General features: G+C 41.2%; 1 long non-coding RNA gene across 1 annotated transcript; it reads right to left on the reverse strand.

The window, feature by feature from the left end:
• Positions 1 to 4,501: 4,501 nt before the first annotated feature.
• Positions 4,502 to 5,172, reverse strand: LOC131227980 (uncharacterized). Its single transcript, XR_009162657.1, has 3 exons — positions 4,991 to 5,172; positions 4,801 to 4,908; positions 4,502 to 4,715 (listed from the first exon to the last, which is right to left on the reverse strand). It is a non-coding gene; the product is annotated as an uncharacterized LOC131227980 (long non-coding RNA).
• Between the last annotated feature and the right edge of the window lie 2,406 nt (positions 5,173 to 7,578).

The raw sequence follows: 7,578 nt of genomic DNA on the forward strand, positions 1-7,578 counted from the left end.
ACTTGAATCGAGTGCGGAGGTCGTGCTCGACAATTCGGGCTAAGCTAATTTTTCCCACGCTGGCAGTGATAGCAAGGGGTTGACCACATTCGAACTCTTGCTACTAGTTGGGTCACTGAGCAGATCATAGGGGTTGTGCTTGCCCACTAATGTCGTGTTTTCTCTTTTGTCATGCTCTGGGTTCTTTATGTCGGTCACTCTTGGTCAGTCCATTTTTACCCATAACAGTAGCCCTTCTACTTCCTAGCGTCCCTTGCAAGCTCAGGAAGTAAGTCGGTGTAGACTAATACTTATACTTGTATGTCTTAAGGTCAGATTAGTTTATCATTATTGCTGGAGAGAGAAAGAAGGTTGGCACATGGATCGAGGGGGATCCATAATAATCATGAATGCGTGCTTGATGACACATGCGTTGGCACAGCATCCTTTCAGTTTTCGACCAGTGATATGTGGGCACGTGGCCTTACATCGGAGGTCGAGCCATTTTATGAATGGACGATGCCATGTGGAAAGAAGAATGAGTTGTAACGCCTCGTGTAGCATTAAATGTGGCCAATTAATGCCCTGCGGCTGAGGATTTTATAAAAGGGGGGGGGATCCGAAAACCCTTCTCATTTGCTCCTATTGCCATTGTTGTCTCTCAAGCTCATCAGACTAGGCAATTTCCAGTAAGTCAGAAATCCTGCTTTGGTGACCTCTTCTCTTCATTTCTTCATTGCTTCACTTTGTTTTATCCTTCTCTTTTGGCTGATATGTCTGATATCTCGGATGAATGCCTTGAGCCGAGGGCCTTTCAGGGCAATTCTGAGCTGGAGAGTGTAGACTCCTAGCTGGGGGCTCCTTCTAGACCACCGTCCCCAATGTCATTAGGCTGTGAACTTCTGATGGAATCCACTTCAGTATAAAGGGTGGTAGTTCGGGCTTCTACTAAGCGGCCCCTGGATATTGCCCTTTTGGGTCAAGGCTACGATATGCATACCTAGTTCGAATTAGGTCAGAGTACAAAATACCAGCTTGTGTGGTACTCCGAGCTCCTAAACTTGGTGAAATTTTGGGTAATCCTCGTGAGGGCGAGGTGGCCATATATCTAGTCGCCTTGCAATGTAGCCTCCAACTCCCTATCCATCATATTGTTAGGGAGGTCACATCTTTCTTAGGGTTGTCCCTAGGCTAGATAAACCCAAACACCTAGAGGGCCCTGTTGGGGACTTATATTATGTGGTTTCAGCTTAGGAACACCAAGCTAATCGCCGAGGAGTTCCTGTACTTATATTGGGCGAAGATCATCCTTAAGCATCAGGGTTAATATTACTTCTCAACTTGGGCGAATAGGGATCAGGCCCTCATTACAGACAACCCGTCCTCTAACAAGAACTAGAAGGACAAATGTTTTGGGCATTTGGAGAATGGGAAGCTCTAGCAACTGATGTGGCTAGGCTTCGACCTCGGGTTCCTACCGGATTCACCAATCTAGGTTGGACATATCTGAACTATAAACTTGTAAGTAATCATGTTTGTTAATTGTAGGGTTGCCCAAGAACCCACCCCATATATCCTACCTACAATGTCCCCAGATTGATGGTGAAAGGTTAGTGAATGCTACTGACAGATCTTGGAAGAATCTGATAATTCCTAAGTTCCTTCATCAATCCACCTTGCCCTAACCATTTTAGGAGGTAAATAGTAGATAGTATAATTTCTTTGGAGTTTGTGTTATCTTTCATCTTGTACCTGATTGGGATCTTTTGTTGTGTAGAAATGGCCAACGTCCCTCGCCCCGCAAAAAGAGTCTGACCCCCTTCTAATGTCAAGTTGGCCCAAAAGAAGTCGTCCGTGAAGAGGAGATTTACTATGCCTCCAGCAAAGCGAGCAATGTCCTCCACAGCTGTGGAGGTGAGGTCAGAGCACAACGCTGAAGGGCTCATGATGGAGCAACCAGCTTCGGCTACTACGGGTGAGGGAGCTCAGAGTGCTCCTTCTACGATTCCTCCTCAGCCAACAGCTTTAGAGGTAGTGGATCTAGAGATTTCCCCAGCTCGTGAGGAAGTTCTCCCCACTAAGGAGCTCCAACCCCCCATAGCCCAAGCTCAGTCCGAAGAGGGCTATACCTTAGGCTAACGAGCTAGCGAGGCTGAGCAGTTGGGCCATCTACCTCTAGGGTATTACATGAATAGTCTTACTTCATGGATGACTCGGCATATCCTGGAGGAGCATATCACGACCCTGATAAAAAATCACCCGATAACTCTTTTGAGTGATGTCACTGCGACCTGTTATAAGGTAAACCTCCTCCCCTTAGCTAGTTTCATCTGCTTGTAAACTATTAATGTCTTCTAACATGTTATTTTTATTTCTTTTAGCTCATCCCCACTCTTTTATCCTCCCACTGATCGATGAGGTGAGTGGCTGAGGAGTGTGAGCAGGCAAAGGCAACACTCCAGGCCAAGACCACTAAGGTTGAAGCCTTCCGACAGGTTCTGGAGAAATCTAGGGAAGAGCAAGCTGCTCTGAAGTTCCAGTTAGACGAGGCCCAATAGAAGGAGGGCACAGCGCTGGTTGAGCTAGAGGGGGTGAGGTCGCGCCTCTCTTCATCTGAAAGGGGGCAGGCCGAAGGAGAGGCTAAGGCTGCAAGGTTGGAGGCTGAGCTGGTCGAGGTGAAGGCTAGCTCGGTAGCTATGTTGGCCAAGGTCGAGGGATCTATCCCATCGATTCAAGCAATGGTGGAGCATTACAAGACATCGAAGTAGCAAGCCAATGAGGAAGAGGTATACTATAGCCTTAGCTATGAGAAATTGCTTGAAGACTTCAAGGGAAAGTTCCCCGAGCTCGACCTGGGTGGTTTGGAGGAAGGAGCTTCCTAAGACCCAGCTCCAGACATCGTCGAAGCCAAGCAGCCTCGTCGTACCCTCCATACTTGTAGTTATCATTTCTTTTTCTCTTTTTTCCTTTATAACTAACATTTCATCAATGAAAGAATTACATATCACTATGTTCATTATGCATTTTCTGTAAATTGGGTGTGGCTTAGTAGGTCGTGCATGATAGAATTAACAGGTCTACCTCAAAATGATAGTTATAGTAGTAGGTCAAACACGAAGGACTTTCTTTGCTTTAACTGAGGGAAGTCCTTATAATCGATTGCATAGCTCGGACAGTCGGTATTTGAAAAAAATTCTCTTTCCCTGACTTGGGGAAGTTCTTTCCTTATAAAAATCTACTACAAGAAATCCCACCTTTACCGACAAAAATTTTTGTCGCTAAAAGTCAAATTTTCGTAGCTAAAAACTTTTAGCGATGAAAATTTTTGTTGCTAAAAGATCGACGCAAAAGGTTTTTATCGACGAATAATTCGAATCGTTGGCAAAGGCAGCTTTTTGGCGACGAAAATTTTCATCGCTAAAAGTTTTTTTAGCGACGAATTCTTTCGTCGCTAAAAACCCTCTACCGACGAAAATTTATTCATAGGTAAAAATATATTTACACAACTTTTATCAACGATAGTTGTTGTCACTAAAAATTTATTACAAAACTTTTAGTGACAAACATTTTCGTCGCTAAAAAATACATAGAAACTTTTAACGAAAATATTTGTAAAACTTTTAGCTACGAAAAGTTTCGTCGCTAAAAATAATTACAAAACTTTTAGCGATGAATATTTTCCTCACTAAAAAATATTTGCAAAACTTTTAGCTACACACATTTTCGCCCCTAAAAATAATTACAAAACTTTTAACGACGAAAATTTTCGTCGCTAAAAAATATTTACAAAACTTTTAGCTACGAAAATTTTCGCTGCTAAAGATAATTACAAAACTTTTAGCATCAAAAATTTTCGTCGCTAAAAAATATTTACAAAACTTTTAGCTATGAAAATTTTCGTCGCTAAAGATAATTACAAAACTAAAAAAATATTTACAAAACTTTTAGCTACAAAAATTTTCGTTGCTAAAAGTCTCTTTTTTTTAAAAAAAAATATTCTAGCACAAAATGCCACACAAAATTCCTGATATACACCTGTTAACAATATATTTCATCATATTCACATTCACATCCATCTAAACCCAAACTAGTAGATCCATCCAAACATAAACTACATTCATTCAAACACAAACAATCTTATCCACATCACATTCATTCATGCATAAATACATATAAACTTAACATCATTAAAAAATATATAAAAAATCATAAAGATGAAGGCGGTGGTGGTGGGGCATCGATGGGTAAGCGTGCAGTGAGAACCTGAAACATATCCGTCATCCGTCGTTCATGCTCCACCCGCATCTCCTCCATCCTCCTCTTCTGCTCCTCCCTTTGCCTCGCCAGCTGATCCTCTATCCTCCTCTCCTACTCCTCCCTCTATCTCGCCAGCTCCTCCTACATCCTCCTCTCCTACTCCTCCATCTGCCTTGCCAACTGATCCATCATCTTCCTCTCCTACTCCTCCCTCTGCCTGTCCAGCTGATCTCTGATGTCATCGACGATGACCCGTGCTGCTGAACCTCTCTCTCTGCGGTATCAGCTCGGCGTACAGCGCTGTCACCAACGATGATGAATCGGCTGAAGGTAGCTCTAGCGGGTGCCATGAGCTTGGGACCATGGCCAAACCCATGTACATATCCAGAATGGGTGCCAAGCACATGACTCAGGATCTCTATCTCACTCCGCTGAGTACCATCGGGAGTGGGCTGACTGCGTAATGTGTCCATCTCCTCCTGTAATGAAAACATATAGATTTTCATAATAAATGACATTATTATAATTTAATACAATTAAATTTTACAATGTAAGGATTTTTACCCAAATCTTACTGGCTCTAAGATGTACCCAAGATCCCGTCGCTTGCCGACAGTGAGTCCCTTTGTAGAAGTCTACTGGTCCGGGCACCTGGCTAGTGACAGAATCTCGCTGCGCAATCGAAAGGACAATAGAGTTAATATAAATGCATGAAAAGAATATATAAATGTAATAATTACCAGTACTTTCTTACTATGTTGCGACGAAGTCGTACAAATGACTTTGAACCAGCTACGTGGTTCACTTCTAACTTTTCTCTGTTGTCAGAATTTATTTTGCTCCTCTTCTGAACATATTATTCATAATACATTGTCATTAATTGTGAATTTAATTATTACGTTAAGATATCATAAATATGTAAATATTACCTAAAAAGAATCAGACAAAAACCTATCACAGAGTATCCGCCAGTCCTCATCGGTCACGTGTGCTGGTGCGGACTGTACGGCCTCCTCGTAGCTCACACACCGCTAGTGTAACTTACTGCGGTAATCTTTGAACCGCTCCTTGATCATGTCATCGACGGCATGGGAGATATGCGGAACACTCAAATTCAAGTCAAATTTATCCTGCAGTTTCGTAAATAATAGATTAAGGCAATAAACTTATTAAGAAAATAACTTAACCGTAAATAAACTTTTATAAAATAAATTTTAATTTACTAAAATTTACCTGAAGGCGCTAACGGATGAGCTGCCGCACATCATCTGTCACGTCTCCCCAACGGGGGGTGGTGGGGGGATCAGAGATCGGCATAAGACACCGACCTCCGACGTAAACAACATGACATTGTTCCCAACAGGTCTAATGCAGTCATGTGGGAACTCTACCATCACCTTACCCTCACGCGTAAGTCGCTCTAAAAGTAACCTACGCGTTGGTCCACGTACTCATGAGCTGGCCAAAGACGCTGTTGGAAAAGAAATATGTAAGTCTAAACATAAACAGAAATCATTAAAAAATATATATTTTTAGACTTACATGCAGTGCCTGGTGTATTCACGACTGAGGGATCAGACGCCTTCAATGCAACATGTGACAGCGATGCTGGCTCCGTTGCATCATGGGTAGAAGGGGTAGATCCAGTGCACGAACGACATGCTCTCCCACCTAGTGCCATCACTGAATATGTGCGAGCTACTAACTTATAAATTTAAACGATGTCAATACAAGTGGAATACACTAAAACATTATATAAGTAGTATTGACAGTGCAATGCATTTGTGCTTATACTTAGAGAGATGATTAAAATATGATTATACCATTACACTATAATGCAAGCAGAATATAATAAAACTATAAACTTTAATCTATAACCATTGAAAATTCCATTACACATTGTCATTCTATATTAAATACACATATTTCATTGTAAAATGAAACAATTATGAGGTAAACTATCCGAAGTACTCCCTACGTAAGTTATCGTATGCTTTAGAAGTATATGTCAAGTTGTATGAAGCACTCGACATTTTTATAGCTAACATGTTAGTCACAATAGGAGAAATCTAGTCTCTCGGGACTCCATTCAGATGTGCAAGTGACAGAGTCACATCTTCCATATCTCATTTCCCAACGTTATATATCTCCATCAGCCCCGGAATTTCTTTGAGATGGTATAATCTTTCCTCTGAGTCGTTGTCGATATATTTCGCTCTACACTCATCAACCAGACCGGGTATCTCTATGGCCCTACTAGAAGAAGATAGGACCGAAACGTCCATCTACAACAGCTGATGAAGTATATTGCGTGCTTCTGCTACGCTCCGGTTTGAGGAGGACATGATAAAAAATTGACTCAACTACAAATTTAGATTATAAACAAGTCAGTAAAAGGAATTAACGTATACATGGAATGCATAAATTATTCAAATTGAAAATTGATATGTAAATCATGTGTACATTTAATAATCATCGTCTGTATCACTATCGCTTAGGGCTATTTCTTCTTCACCATCACTATCGCTGATCAATATTTCCTCCTCATTGTCTACAACATCGTCATCAATGAAACTGCTATTATCTCTAACAATGTCATGTATTATTGAGGCATCAACATGATCAGGTGGCACATCATCTCTGTCTAATTGCACCACATCAATATCAACACTTAAATCAGTCCATGTATCCTTAGATGACATGTCTTCTTGATATGCTTGTTCAACCCTAAACGTGTCATTTCTCCCGTCCTCGTTATCTTCAACTTTTGGTACGAGAACGTCAAATACATTCTGGGGCTTTATTTTCTACACCACGTGCTAAGAGCTGCCTAACTTGGTGTCAACAAGGTAAAATACTTGTTTGGCTTGGTTGGCGATGACAAATGGGTCGTCCTTAAACCACTTTGGAGATAAATTTACGCTCATAAAGTAGTTGTCAGTCTGTATTCTCAACTTCTTATTTCCAATGTCCCACCAATCACATCTAAATAAGTACACCCGCTTTCTCATACAATAACTCAGCTCAATAATATCCATCAAAATACCATAAAATTCAATTTCATCCTCCTCATTTGTTCCCTTCACAACCACCCTACTATTTTGTGTGGTCCTATACTTCTTACGTTCTTCAGTGTGGAATCGAATCTCATTTACAATACAACCTGTATATCTAGATACACGTCTATCAGGGCCACACGCCAGTGAGTATAGTGCATCAGACGCATATGCAAAGTTGCTCGTGCGCAACGTCTTCATCTATTATTATGTATAGAATATAATTGTTTAGGAATTTTCTTAGGTTGAAATAATGTGGAATACAACGAAAAGTCTAAGTGTGGTG

The sequence above is a fragment of the Magnolia sinica genome, chromosome 15, assembly GCF_029962835.1.
Source record: "Magnolia sinica isolate HGM2019 chromosome 15, MsV1, whole genome shotgun sequence".
Taxonomy (NCBI): Eukaryota; Viridiplantae; Streptophyta; class Magnoliopsida; order Magnoliales; family Magnoliaceae; genus Magnolia; species Magnolia sinica.